Source organism: Manis pentadactyla, chromosome 5, assembly GCF_030020395.1.
Source record: "Manis pentadactyla isolate mManPen7 chromosome 5, mManPen7.hap1, whole genome shotgun sequence".
NCBI lineage: Eukaryota > Metazoa > Chordata > Mammalia > Pholidota > Manidae > Manis > Manis pentadactyla.
Genome location: NC_080023.1, coordinates 96316557 through 96331980, shown reverse-complemented (window position 1 = coordinate 96331980; position 15424 = coordinate 96316557). Strand labels below are relative to the sequence as shown.

Below are 15424 nucleotides of genomic sequence, written 5' to 3'. Positions count from 1 at the left end.
TGGAAATAATTGTGGGTTTTGTTCCTGACCACAGCAATAAAGTGAATATTGCAATAGAGCCAGTCAAGTGAATTTTTTGGTTTCCCAGCGCTTATAAAAGTTATCTTTACACTGTAGTCTAATAAGTGTGCAATAGCATCATGTCAAAACTACATTTCTTAATTAACGTGTACTTCATTGCTAAAAAATGTTAACCATTATTTGAGCTTTCAGCTAGTCATAACCTTTTTATATTGAAGGGTATTGCCTTGATATTGATGGCTGCTAGCTGATCAGGGTGTTGGTGGCTGAAGGTTGGAGTGGCTGTGGCAATTACAAAAAACAGGACAACAATAAAGTTTGCTGTACCAATGGATTCTTCCTTTCATGAACAATTTCTCTGTAGCATGGGATGTTGTTTGCATTTTATCCTTAATAGAAATTCTTTCAAAGTTGGAGTCTTTCTTCTTGAACCCAGCTGCTGTCTTAACAACTAAATTTATGCAATATTCTAAATTCCTTGTTATTTCTATCTTCACATTATCTCCACCAGGCATGGTTTCCATCTCAAGAAAACACCTTTTTGCTCATCCATAAGAAGGAGCTTCTCATCTGTTCAGGTTTTATCATGAGAGTGCAGCAATTCAGTCACATCTTCTGGGTCCATTTCTAATTCTGGTTCTCTTGCTGTTTCCACCACATCTGCAGTTACTTCCTCCACTGAAGTCTTGAACCCCTCAAAGTCATCCATGAGTGTTGGAATCAACTTCTTCCAAATTCCTAGTAATGTTGGTATTTTGACCTCTTTCCAGGAATCATGAATGTTCTTAGTGGCATCTAGAATAGTGAATCCTTTCTGGAAGTTTTTCAATATACTTTGCCCAGATGCATCAGAGGAATCACAATCTATGGCAGCTGTAGCCTTACAAAAATTCATTCTTAAATAGTAAGACTTGAAAGACTGGAAAGGAAATGACTCCTTGATCCATAGGCTGCAGAATGGATGTTGTGTTAGCAGGCATGAAAACAGCATTCATCGCAAACATTTCCATCAGATTCCTTAGGTGACCAGGTACATTGTCAGTGAGGATTAATATTTTGAAAGGAGTCTTTTTTGGATTGCTATTTTGGAAGGAGCAGTAGTTCTCAGCAGTGGGCTTAAAATATTCAGTAAACCATGTTGTAAACAGATGTGCTGTCATCCAAGCTTTGTTGTTCCATTTACAGAACACAGCAGATTAGATTTAGTAATTTATAAGGTCCCCAGGATTTTCAGATTAGTAAATGAGCATTGGCTTCGAGTTGTAGTCAACAGCTGCATTAGCCCCTAACTAGAGGCCTGCCCTTTGAAGCTTTGAAGCCAGGCATTGACTTCTCTCTGGCTATGGAAGTCCTAAATGGCATCTTCTTCCAATATAAAGCTGTTTCACCTACATTGAAAATCTGTTGTTTAGTGTAGCCCACCTTCATTCATTATCTTAGCTACATCTTCTGGATAACTTGGTGCAGCTTCTGCGTCAGCACATGCTGCTTCACCTTGTAGTTTTCTGTTACGGACACAGCTTCCTTCCTTAAACCTCATGAACCAACCTCTGCTAGCCTCTAAATTTCCTTCTGCAGTCTCCTCACCTCTGTTGGCCTTCACAGAATTGAAGAGAGGGTGCTCTGCACTAGGCTTTGGCTTAAGAGAATGCTGTGGCTGGTTTGTTCTATCCAGATGACTAAGACTTTCTCCATATCAGCAATAAGGCTGTTTTGCTTTATTATCACCCATGGGTTCACTGGAGGAGCACTTTTAATTTCCTTCAAGAATTTTTCCTTTGCAGTCACAACTTGACTTTCAACATGCCTTCCTTACTAAGGTTCATCATTTCTACTTTTCATTTAAAATGAGAGAAGGGTTACTGTGACCCTTCCTCTTGGGTAGAGACCACAAAAGGGTTATTAACTGGCCTAAATTAACATTGTTGGATCTTAGGGAATAGGGAAGCCTAAGGAGAGGGAGAGAGGGTAGGAACTGCGGGTCAGTGGAGTGATCAGAACACACATTTATTAGGTTTACTGTCTTATCTGGGTACAGTTTTTGGACTGCCAAAACAATTATAATAGTAACATCAAAGGTCACAAATCACCATAACAAATATTAATAATAATGAAAAAGTTTGAAATCTTGAAAGAATTACAAAATGTGATATAGAGACACAAAGTAATTAATGCTATTGGAAAATGGCACCAGTAGACTTGCCTCAAACCTTCAGTCTATAAAAGGTATGCAATGTCTGCAAAGTGCAATAAAGTGAAGTACAGTAAAACAAAGAATGCTTGTATTGATGTTTAATATTTAATTATTCCTGCTTTCCCTCCCTTTATCACCCAGTTTCCCACAAACCAATTATATCTTGAGTTCAGACTTACAAGTTCTAGAAAAGAAGACATCTTTATACCTTCATTAGCTTTTATCTAAGAAGTGGAAATCTGGATTCGATTTTATGCTGAAAATTTTGTAGCTCTGGATTTAGTTTCTTGAGTTCCCAAGGGATCTCATGTCTTATATTACCCTCATTTTATCATTCATTCATTCATTCATTTATTTAACAAATATTTATTGAGCAGCTACCATGTGCAGACACAGTTCTTGATTCTGGGGAAATAGGGTGAACAAAGTTGGTATGGGAGAGGCTGAAAGAGCACTTGGATAGTTAAGTGTTAAGAAGTGCTTGGAAGTAAGACAGGGCTATAAGTTAATGACCTCAGGTGGGGCTAATTAGGCCTCTGAGGATGTCACGTTTTAGCTGAAATGTTAATGATGAGAAGAAACAGACCATGAGAGACCATGAGGGAAAAAAATGCCAGGCTGAAGGACCAAGGTGACAATGGGCTTACACAGCCGTAGAAAGTCGTCTTAGCTGGAGTATAAATTAGCAAAGCAGAAAGAAGTGCACAATGATCTTGGGAGGCTGGCAAGGATAAGTTGGGTAGAGCCTTTTAGCTAAAGTTAAGGAATTGGGATCTTATTTTAAAAGTTATAGTAAGCCATTTTGAGGAGGTGAAGCAGGGATGTTATGTGATCAGATTTTGTTTTAAAAAATCTCTGGGAGCCATGTTGAGGATAAATTGTAAGGACGTGAGTGAAGAAGACTAGTTAGGGGACTCTTGCTGTCTGTGGGAGATGTGAAAGTGGCTGTAGGAATAGTGAGAAGGATATATTTTGGAAGAAGAAAATACAGGACTTGCTGATTGAAAGGCTGTGAGGTATGAAGGAAAGTGAAGAGGCACGTGGCTACTAGATTTATGGCTAAATCACCTATCTAATGGAGGTGCTATTAACTGAGATGGGAAATAGTGGAATAGAATTAGATTGGGGTGGGATATCAAGAGTTCAGGTTTGACATGTTAAATGTTAAGACTCATCTTCCCCCGTGAGAAACCTCTCACCTACTAGCAGTTATTTCCCATTTCTACCCTCTCTCCTCACAGCTCCAGGCAACCACGAATCTACTTTATCTCTGTAGATTGGCTTTTTTCTGGACATTTCACATAAGTAGAATCATGTATTATGTAGTCTCCTATGACTGGCTGCTTTCATTTAGCATATTTTCAAGGTTCATCCATGTCGAAGCACATTTTCTTGTTGAGTAATGTTCCATTGTATGTCCATTCATCAGCTGATGGGCATTTGAGTTATTTGCACATTTGGCTATTATAAAAATGCTACTGTGAACATTTGTGTCCAAGTTTTTTGTGTAGATCTATGTTTTTATAGAGTATATACCTACAAGTGGAATACAGAATGTTTTTATAGAGTATATACCTAGAAATACTACATATAAACATACATGTTGAAGAAATACAAAATAGTTCATGACATACACAATATTCTATAGTGTATATTGGAATTACTGATTACTAACCTGATTAATTTGTATTATAACACATGTGCATGTAACGAGTAGGTAAGCATTTAGTAATTTATTTTGATGTGTGAAAAAGAAATGAAAGTAGGGTTTCAATGTAAGAAAGTGTATTATGGCTGTTTTCCCTTTGCGTAAAGGAATAGAGACATCACACCAAGTAGAAGTCTTTATTTAACCTATTTAACCATTATTTTAAATAAGTCCCAAGTTAAAAGGAACATCTGTTTCATGTCAAGGAATCATTAGCCCAACCTATTTTTGTATCATCTCCTTACTCTTGTCAACCGTTACTTCCAAAAATTTGGTATGAGGATCATTATTTGTTCCATGGATTTTTGTTAGAATATTGATGCAGATGAGTATTTTTCTATTAATTGAATGGAAAGGATGATAATATTCTTATACTAGATCCACCCATTCCTGTCTCCCTTTGTCAGAGACGTGCCTCTTTCTGTATATTACTTCCTAGCCTGTGATGGGCAACCATAGTCTATTGACTCTGACATAAAATATGCTAAACTTCTTGCTTTGGGTTGGGGAGCTGTTTTGAGAAGCAATTAATGCAGTGGAGGTAGTGGGGACTGAGGAGGAGAAGTAGGCAGAGTTGTCTTTCATAAACACCCCAGAACAACTTGATAATCTGTGAGAAATTTCCATTTTCATCTTTTTAGTTGAAGAGTAAATTTACATTGAAGGCCTAAGAATGCAATGACCTGTCTTTTCTTTCCCAGGAAATTTGAGTGGTTAATTTCAGTTCTTTATTGTAGCATTGTATTTCCTTGGTCTGTTTAACAATGCAAGATTAATCCACCTGAGGACTTTCTCCATGTACCGTACTTCTAAGCGCTATGAACAGTTTAGAAATGGAAAAGAACCAAGAAAGTTACTTTTTTTTGAGGGATGTTTTAACCCACAGTTAGTATATATTGTTACAACATTATAAACCCTACTTTGCACTAGTGCAGGACATCTCGGATGGATTGGCATATATATTTAAAATGTAATGTGTATTTCCAAGGGAATTAATAAGTATTGTTTCCCACATTACATCTTTTATACAATGCTGTAATTAAAGATTAGGTTGGATTAATATCCATTTAAGCCTCTCAGAGTTGATTTTCCTCAAGAAATTATTGGCAGCATGGAGAAATCCATATTGGAAAAGTTTGTCTTCATATTTGAAATAGCAAATATCTACTAATATTACTTCATTATGTTTTTTAGCATTATACTTTCATTCAAGCCATATACACATATGGCTTGAATGAAAGTATAGTAGAATTATACATTATGGAGTCTTTTGTGAATACACATATACGTGCATGCACACACACACACACATGCATAGAAAGGATTCCAAACAAGGAGATAGAGGAATTATGAAAAGTACCACTTACGTTTTGCCAGAATCTGAATAAGATGACCACATATTAGAAATATTTCTTGGTTCACTCATTGTACATTATAGTATTTTAATTTTAAAAATCATATTGGTAAGTCAGCTGGAAATATTTTCTCCAGAGACTGGCTCACTTTCCCACATATTCTTTCTCCCTTGTGAGTTTTTATATGGGTATATTTAAAAAGCCACATGAAACCATTTTTTTGTGGAAGGTGGGTTGGAAGGGAACATGTACAGACTGTCTTGTATAATATTCAGAACTAATTTAGGGAATATCAGTAAACAAAGTATAGTGATTTCATAAATAGGAGTTTTTAAGTTATTTTTTATCTGACTTAATATTTCCTCCTCATAAAGTGATTTTCAAAGAAAAGCTTTGATTCTTTACTCATTCTTGTGGGTGTGCAATATATAAAAGCTGTGGTTAATCAGTTCTTTTACACTGAGTTGGAAACATTGCCTCGAACATCAGCAAGATGACCTGAGGCAATTTGCTTAATGTTTTATTATTTGAAAGCCTAATTTGGAGTTGTCGGAAATAACTGAAGGAAACTGCAAGGCACATTTTGCTAAAATCGACCATTTTAACCATTTTTAAGTATACAGTTCAGTGGCTTTAAGTATATTCCCACTGTTGTGTAGCCATCAACAGTATCCATTTCTAGAATTTTTTCATCTTCCCTAACTGAAACTCTACACTCACTAAACAATAGCTCCCCATTCTCTCTTTTCCCACCCCCGCCTATAAACAACCATTATACTTTCTGTCTCTATGAATTTGACTACGCTGGGTGCCTCATATAAGTGGACTCCTGCATTACTTGTCCTTTGTGACTGGCATAGTTTACTTAGCATGATGTCCTCAGAGTTCATCCATGTTGTAGCATGTGTCAGAATTTGCTTCACATATATGCATTTTGTTTATCCATTCATCTGTTGGTAGATACTTAGATTTCTTTCATTTTTTGGCAGTTGTGATTAGTAGGGGTTTTTAAGAATTCTATCTAAAAAGCTATATATGATTATTTAGTTGAATGTTCTAATGGGGCAAATAAAGGAGGGAAGGGAGGTAGGAATATATATTGTATATATATTTTATAATTTTGGTTTCTTTATTGTACACAGGAATGTGTGAGGCCATTTTTCTCCTACTTTTGTCATTTGATAGACTGCTTACCTTGAACATTCCATATGAAAAGCAGTGTTGCAGTAAATATTATAATGCGTAGTAAGAGAAAAATGGAGTTCCTAATATGCACATTTGACATTCTGATGGGGTGGGCCCATTCTAAACTCATTTGCGTTTTTACCTCTTAAGTGTATGGTAATGTGATATAATTAGTTAAGAAGAACTAGAGGGATACTGAACAATTTGAATTGTTCGATTCACATTATCATTAAGTAATTTGTATATAAGCCATTCATTTGAAAAAAATTATTTTTGAAAAGGCTAAATCCAAGAGATTACTATAGAAATGTAAAAGAACAGCATAAACTATTTTGCTGTATTAAAATATAGTAGAACATTATTCTGTAATTTGTTAGTCATGATTCAGTAAGTGGCTCTGTGACCTTTTCTTTAAGGTATCAACTCTGAGTTAGAGTAAGTGAGAATCAACTCAGGATTCTCCAGGTCTGTAATATTGTGTTTTAGAAAGAACTAACAGGGAAAAAATGGGAAGTTTCAACAACCAAAGTGATCTTTTTTAACAAACACCTAAATAAGGCTTTTATATTACTCTTGATCTTCTGTGTTTCTTAGAGATTTTGTGTGCAAAGATTTTATTTTATACTCTCAGCTGAAAGCTTAAAGCACATCAGATTACCCTTATTATTATTTTTTAAAAAGGGTGTTAAATATGAGAATTTCCAATGAAATCCCTGTTATTTCATTTTATTATGAAAGGCAGGTGAGAATCTTTCTGATATTTAAAAATTGAAGTAATTTTTTTCCTTATTAAAAACATTTTTCTTGTCAGTTCTGTTTAGAAGCAGAATGGAAACTTGTTCTCATTTGTACATATTTGGCTTGCCCTTTGACTTAACCAGTGGTTGAGTCATGGACAAAGTAACTTTGTGTACGTATTTTAAAAGGCAGATGTCAAGTAATTACCTTATAAAGAGTCCCATTATAATTAGATGTGTGCATCACGGTTTACTCATGAACAAAATGTCATTTATATAATTTCATACTTTAAAAGCCACATGCTTGAGCAGAGCCTATATTTCTGCATTTAAGAAATGAAATGGCCTTTTACAAATTTTATGTAAAAACATGTGTAACAACTCTTTTTTTCCATAGCTCTTCTTTTGGAATGATAGCCATGCTTCCAATAGAGTGACAGATTAACTTTTGATAATTTCAACATTATTGGTATTTTTTTTGAATTTATGCTTACACTTGTTCATTTGACTTCTCTTTACTTAGGGATTTTTAACATTTAAAACAAAAGAGACTGAAGGGAAAGTAGAAATAGAACAGATGTTCAGTTTAGCAATTAAAAAAGATCTGTACTTGCTGAGAACAGTTTTTTAAATCAGACCAGCATTTAGTTACTCTTTGATTTTTCATTTGTGGTGTTCATGCTGTCATTTTAAAGCTATCTAAAGACAAATGCCAATGGAGAAAAGACGTTGATGACTGAGACTCCTTCCACAAATACAAGGCAAGTATTATAGGTACATGGGAGAGTCCCAGAGTATTTTTGAGTTTGTCCAGATGCCCCACGAAATGCTATGTACCTTGATTCTGGTTTGCTGGACACCACTGGCAGTATTAGTATGTTGCTTCATCATAGCATTTCAGTCTCTGCCTGTTTGCACATGAACTCTCAGTACCTGAAACTCCTTTCTCACTCCTTTCCACCCATCTACCTCCAGTGCCTCCAAAGCTTAACCCTCAGATTCTTCAGTGGCCAGCTTCTTGATAAATTTGTCCCATGTGGACTCTTTTTTACTTTATATTCATTATATATTTAATCTTTACTCTATGATCATTTGAAATATTTTGAAATCATGGAATAACTACTTGTATGTCTTTTTCATTTGCATTGTACAGCACTTATTGTAGAGAATGGCTTCCTAACATGTATTTTTTGATATAATGCATTACATAGACAAGATACTCAAGAAATTCAAAACAAATAGGCATGAACTGTTTAAGTCAGTCAGTGTAGCTAATGAAAACTCAAATTTAGCTTCTTTTGTTTGAATATTGTATGAAAAGTCACACTTCAAAGACAACCAAAGAAAGATTGCTATAGAAAGAAAAAATGTCAAGTCTTTTAAAAGTGATGTATTACATGAAAGCTCTAGAAAACCTAGCATTTGCTTTGAACCATTAACCTACCTGGTGAATATAAGAATAAAAATTCTAAAGTGAATATTGATATTATATCTTTAGCTTATGTTCCCCATTGTCTAGAATGATATGCAGTAACTGGGCATGGAGCAGGGAGGGGAAGTTCATAAAGCTCCTGCAGCAGATGTTCCCAGATCATACACCCAGGACCCTTGTCATTTAATTACTCCTAGAGTTCTTTGTATTCATGAACCCTACTTAACATATGTGACATTATGGCAATTACCATGTAACAATATCATTGTGAATTAATGCCATTTTGATTAAAGGCAAATTCATTTAAAAGTTCTACTGAATTCATAAAAGCTTGACCAGTAGCACTAGAAACACCGCTACTGTCCACATGACAGTCAGTGTTTTGATGCTGAAAGGGAGTGCTGATGCCCTAAAGTCTGTGCAGCACTGCTGGAGTCCAGTTGCCTAATAATAAAGATGAGGTATTTGGGACCAAGGAAGTGAAGTGCCCCACCCGACATTATCCAGAGAGTGTCAGATTTAAGACTAGAGCACAGTGCTGGTGTTCTATGGCCCTGTAATCATAGTGCTTCTCTATAGAGCTATAGATATAACAAAGGGTAATGGAATTTGTGAGAGTGGGTGGTATAAAGAGAGCAATAACCCTTTCATTGATTACTCTCAATAATTTGAAGTGGCCTTTTTTTCACCATTAGGAGATGAGAGGCAAGGAATTACCTGATTAATGATGATAATGTTATATGCTACTTATGAAAATGGCTTAATCTATTATGCTGTTAATTTTTGACCCCTTAGAAACTCATCAATAATAGCAAGTCATTTTGATAGTACTTTAAAGCTTTTTGAAATCACTTTTATAATTATAATTTTATATCTTTATAAAGCCTGGGAAATAATTAGGGAAGGTTTGGTGAGCCCCATTTAAGGCCTGGGAATATTAATGCACAGAGAAATTAAGTGAGTGACTTGTGATCATGGACTTCTTATTCTTTGAATCTAGGACTCCTAACCCTCAGTTTTATTTTATGCCCATTATCTCAGTTTTAACTTTGTGGTCTTTGCTTTTCTATGTTCCTTTAGAGAGGGAGCAGATTTACAGGGAAAAAGGTTAAAATGCTAGGCAGTCGATTTGGCATTTTGCTACCATTTTTTGAAAAGAATCAGTTTGGTGAAAGTATTGAAATTGGTGACTTAAATAACATCTAAGAGTTAGGTGTGCTGCATTTTTTGTCAGTGATTTGAAATACTTGGCATTACAATAACTGCTGAATAAGTGACTTTCTGTTTCTGATCATAAGACTAGTAGTTCAGTGGTAAGTCTTGTCATGTAAGTTGGAAAAAGAAGATATAAACGTGGTTTCTTGCACACTGTGTGTATAAGTGATATAAGAATAAACAAGAGTAGAAAAAGTTCAGTCATGCATTCACTCTGCAGAAGGTGGGCCAAGCCAGTGAGTTCAACTAGGGAGCAAGAAGAAAGTTGTAATGAGAAAAGTGATTTAAATAGCAACGATTTAAACCCTGTCTATAGCCAGCTAAATGAATTACAATAAAGTCCAGAATACCATGAATTGGAGTAAGGAAACATCATGTAATGGAAAAGGGAGCTCAGCTGTAGGCCTGGCCCTCTTAATGTTGTGGTCCCTTTGTAGTTGAGTCCTTGAAAAATCTAAGGTAAATGCTCTTCTACAATATGTGTTTGTAGTTTAGTTGAAGAGGTCTTTAAAGCAAATGAAATGCAGAATATATGGCTAATATTATTTATGAGTACCTTGGTAAAATATCTTTGTAAGAAATAGAAAGGACTTTCTGCCATTTACCTGAGATTCTTCCATCTTAGAGGACTTTGTATTATTGCCCTCATCTTTTTATTTCATGATGCCATTTAGAAGAAGCTATTACCAAACAAAAGTCGTGAGAATGAGAAGTGAACAGAATGATAAAATGAAGAGCTTAGAAAAAAAAAAAGTTGACAGTGAGTACATTGATGAAATGAATTTTCTATTAATACTGGTTGAGAAGTTAAGAAAAAATTATAGTCACCCTTGTGGGTTCCTTAATATAATGACTCTGTATTGAGCACTAACTGAGGATGCTAAGTGAACAAAAGTTTTTCTGTCTTCATGAAGCTTGCAGTCTAGTGTTGGGAGATGGACAGCAAACAGACACATAAGGTAGGTGCAGGAGTTAATAAGTGTTAGCAAGTGATGTAATAGAAACTGATCTTGTAAGGCTGTCATTAGACACAGTGGCCAGAAAAGGTTTCTCTGAAGATAAGATATTTGAACTGAGGCTTAGGGGAAGAGGAAAGCTGGGCAAGAAGAGCACTTGAGGCATAAGAAATGGAAACTGCAAATGCTAGGAGATAGGACAGGATTGGATTTCGCATGCTGGAACAGCAGGAAGGGCCAGTGTGGTTCAAATGCTGTTGGTGAGGGGTGAGGGGACTGACTGGAGCTGGACAGGAGAGGAAAAGTTATGTCCTGGAGGCTCTTGTGGGCCATGGTAAGAAATGTGGATTTTATCTTAGACGCATGCTTAGCCACTGAACTAATTGAAGCAGGGGCATGACATGATGTAAATAATGTTTGTAAAACAATCTCTCTGGCTTCTCTAGGATGAAAGATTGAGGAAAGGTGCAAGAGGAGAAGCTGTGAGACTAGAGGCTAATGAAATAGTGTAGGGAAAGGATGTTGATGACTTAGTTGTGGGTTTGAGGGGTTTTTTCTCCCATAATTTACAGTTGTTATGGCTGCAAATTCAATCCTGTGTTTTTCCATTGCTTGTTGGAAAGCAGTTTAATAATAATCGCCATTTTTTATTTTTATCGTAATTCAGTATCATAAGAGGCTTTTTGTTGTCACCTACTGCAGCAAGAAATTAGTTTTAGGTGGAGAATTGTGTCGATACTTACCAATTATTGTATCAGGCATATTCTTTGGAAAGCTTTGATTAATAATGAATGAATAATAATAGTGAAGGTTTTTGAGCTGACTCTTATATCATGTGCTGTAATGTTTTCTAATTCATTATCTCATTTACTCTTTACAATTAACCGATGATGTAAAGTGCATTTATTATCTCCATTTTGAAAATAGGAAACAAAGGGACTGAGAAATTAAGGAACTTTCCCAAGGTCACACACAAAAGACATGATGCAATCAGAATTTGAATCTTGTTCTTTCTGATACCTCAGCTAAAACACTTTTTAGAAAAAAACTATCATCTCTTTCATTGAAAAATAATTTACATATCATGAAATGCATGTATCTTAAGTATGTAATTTGATAGATTTTGTCACTGGTATCCACCCATGTAACCAACTCCCCAAACAAAATTTGTTTCACTGCAGAAAGTTCCTATGTCCCTTCCAAATCAGGTGTTCTCCCAATGCTTTTTCACCCCAGAAACAAGTACTCTGGCTTCTATCACAATCTGTTTGTTTTACCTCTTGGACTTCATGTTAGAAAAAAACAATGTATACTCTTTTGTTTCTTTTTCCCATCGTAACATTTTAGACATTCATCTATGTTGTTACTTATTGCTTGTTTTTTCTCACTGTCAAGCACTAGTATTTCATTATATCAATATATCATAATATATCAGTCTATTTACCTGTTTAGGAACATTTAGATTCTTTCAGTTTTTTGCCATTTATGAATGAAACTGCTGTGAGCATTTGTGTACAAGAACATGTTTTCATTTCTATTAGGTAAATACTTAGGAAGGAGTAGAAGTGCTGGATCATGAAGTAAGATTATATTTGCCTTGTTAAGAAGCTGCCAAACAGTTCCCTGGGGTTTTTGTACCATTTTACTCTCCCACCAGAAGTGTATGGAAATTTCAGTTCCTGGACATCCATGCTAACATTTGGTATTGTCGGTGTTTCTACTTTAGCCATTCTAGTGGGTATGAAGTGGTATCTCAATGTGGTTTTCATTTACATTTCCCTAATAGGAAATGATTTGGGGCTTTTAAAATGTGTTTATTGGCCATTTGTATGTTTGTCTGTCTTTTGGTGAAGTGCTTAAGACTTTCACCTTTAAAAATTTTGTGGATTATTATTAATTGTATTGCATATTTCTGAGGTTTCTTGGTATAAGCCCAATACACATATCTTTGTCAGATTATATATTGTGAATATTTTCTCCCAAATTGTAGTTTGCCTGTTCATTTCCTTAGCAGTGTCTTTTGATGAATGGAAATGATTTTGATGGAAGTTTAATTTATCAGTTTCATCTTTCATAGTTACTGCTTTCTGTATCCTAAGAAATCTTTGTGTCAGTCACAAATACTTTCTCTTGTGCTTTCTTTTAGAATATTTTACTTTAATTTTAGATAACTATCTTTGATCCATTTAGAAGTTATTATTGTATATGACATGGGGAAAAGGGAAAGGTTGATTTTTTTCATGTTTATTTCATTGTTCCAGCACCTCTGTTGAAAAGACTTTCTTTTATGCAATGAATTGCTTTGGTGCTTTTGTCAAGTGAATTCAGCATGTATGTGCAGGCCAGTCTGGGCACTGTGCTGATGCATTCGTCTATCTCTAGGTCAGTGCCAAAGTATTTTGTTCACTATATAGCTTAATCAGGTAGTCCATGTTGTTTAATTTCGTTATTTTTCAACCTAGTTTTATTTATCCTAGGTTCTTTCATTTTCATAGAACTTTTAGAAATAACTTATCAATTTCTTATAAAAATAACCGAAAATTTTTGTTTGAATGGAATGAATTTATAATTTTGTGAGAATGGACCTATGCATACAGACTCTTCTAACCTATGCACATGGTATTATTTCTCCATTCATTTCATAGCCCACACTGTATGATCACTGAACTCTAGCAAATGTAGGAAATTTGTTCTCCCTTGTCTAAGTGTATTAAAACAACAATTCTCAGAAAATACACATTTGATGTTTGGTGAGGCTATCTAGTGTAGTGGGTGAGCAGTGAATACTTCACTGTATTATGAGGAGTGGTCAAACTTCATCATTTGTATATGGTTCTGAAGAAACATTGCTTTCCAAAAAATATGTAGTCTTTTGGCTACTAAAATATTTTTATACTAATGAAAGTATGATTTCTTATGATTTAATTCAAGTAATAAACTTGTCTGTGCTAACAAGTATTATCATGAAATATTGCATGTAGAATGAACCATCTTATGTGAAATCTGTCAGGAAACCTCTTAAAGTGAGTATGGCTACATTTTCTAAGTCTAGGGAAAACAATGTTTGCCTTAGAGGTACAATAGAACTAATGAAAATAACAGTTTCAGGGATTTGAATTTTCCAGTGGTAATAAATAGTGATTCAGAATATTCATCTTTCAATACATAATATTGGAGGAGTAACATAATATGCACCTCAAAGGGTTATTGTGATGATTAGAACAGGAAATACACATCAAGTACCAAGCACATTGCCTGGCATAAAGTAAGTTCTCAATAAACTTTTATTTATTTATTTATCTTTATCTAGATCCAGGACGAGTTCTAGGTGCAGGTGTTCAACCTGTTTAATCTTTTATGATTTTGCTTTAGAATGCTATTGTAGATCTTAGTGTTCAGACTTTTTGTAAAAGTGCTTCTCTTTTCAAATACTAATTTGGTTTCGATCCTACCTCGTAATCAAGTAAATAATACCTTACTTATATACATAACTAATGTCCATTTTACTTAAAGGATTTTCTTCCTTTTAATGGACTTGAAACTATTGCTAATTCAGGATAATGAAATTCTACAATTTTTTTCTGAATCCAGTGGTAGAGGTTAATTTCTGGATCTATAGCATTTGATAGCTGGGTTTTATTGTATTTATTATGTGAGGTATCTATCACATCATCTTTCATGATGTTGTTTTGTATGTGTAGCTAGCTAATATAAATTGCTACCCCTCTGTAAACATAAGAGACTATTAGTCTACATATCAGCTATCAATACAAGACAGATGGAAATAGAAAGCTGGCAAAGAGGAAGGAATGCATGGGAATGTAGTTTAATGCTTTTAATCTCATATTTAAGTGAACAAGTAATTGGTAAGGAGATGATTTATTTTAAATATTTATGAAAAATAGAATTTTATTACAAATACTTTGCTTAACGTTATGCTTTACCATTGAACTCAGACTTAGGTGTCCTTTTTTTTTTTAACTATCTAGGATATGAGTGTGTGTGTGTGTGTGTGTGTGTGTGTGTGTGTGTGTGTGTGTGTGTATCTTTGCAAATTGAAGTAATATGTGGATTAAATAGTCTCCCTTTGGCAGTTTGCCAGGGGACTCGGACTATTTATTGCTAAATTCTGAGTTGATATATCAATGTCATATGGTTCTAAGTTGGGAAGATACCTAGAAGCCCAGAGATCCTGTTTGGATTGGGATTTTCTTTAGTGGCTAAAGAGTTTCACTTGCAACATTGCAGAGACAGACACACAGTCTTTTTTTTGTTTCCCGAGGCAAGTTTCAGTCAGGCAACAGGGTGATCTTTCCTACGTGTAGATCAGTTAGCCAGTGACAGAAGTGTTCATGATATTCGTGATTCCCAGAGGCTTTATTGCGTCCTTATTTCGAAAAACATAAGATATAATTCCAGATGATAAAACATGTCTTTCAAAGAAATGTTTTCCTAAGATCTCCTAACAAACATGCCCACTATAATACTCAACATTCCACTTGAGCTCATTTACCTTATTAGGAGGTTCTTTGTTTCTTATTTGGGTTTTGGCTATCTAAGCATAGTTTAACTTCAATTTTTATAATTGTTTTTAAGTTAAGAAAAATTGATAAAAATAAAA

General features: G+C 34.9%; 1 protein-coding gene and 1 long non-coding RNA gene across 20 annotated transcripts in view; both read left to right on the top strand.

Annotated features, from left to right (window-relative positions):
* CAMK2D (calcium/calmodulin dependent protein kinase II delta) overlaps nucleotides 1-15424 on the top strand; it is a 315792-nt gene that overhangs the window by 18267 nt on the left and 282101 nt on the right. The gene's annotated exons all lie outside the window — the stretch shown is intronic.
* On the top strand, nucleotides 6205-10420 carry LOC130683829 (uncharacterized). Its single transcript, XR_008997829.1, has 2 exons — nucleotides 6205-9111; nucleotides 9144-10420. It is a non-coding gene; the product is annotated as an uncharacterized LOC130683829 (long non-coding RNA).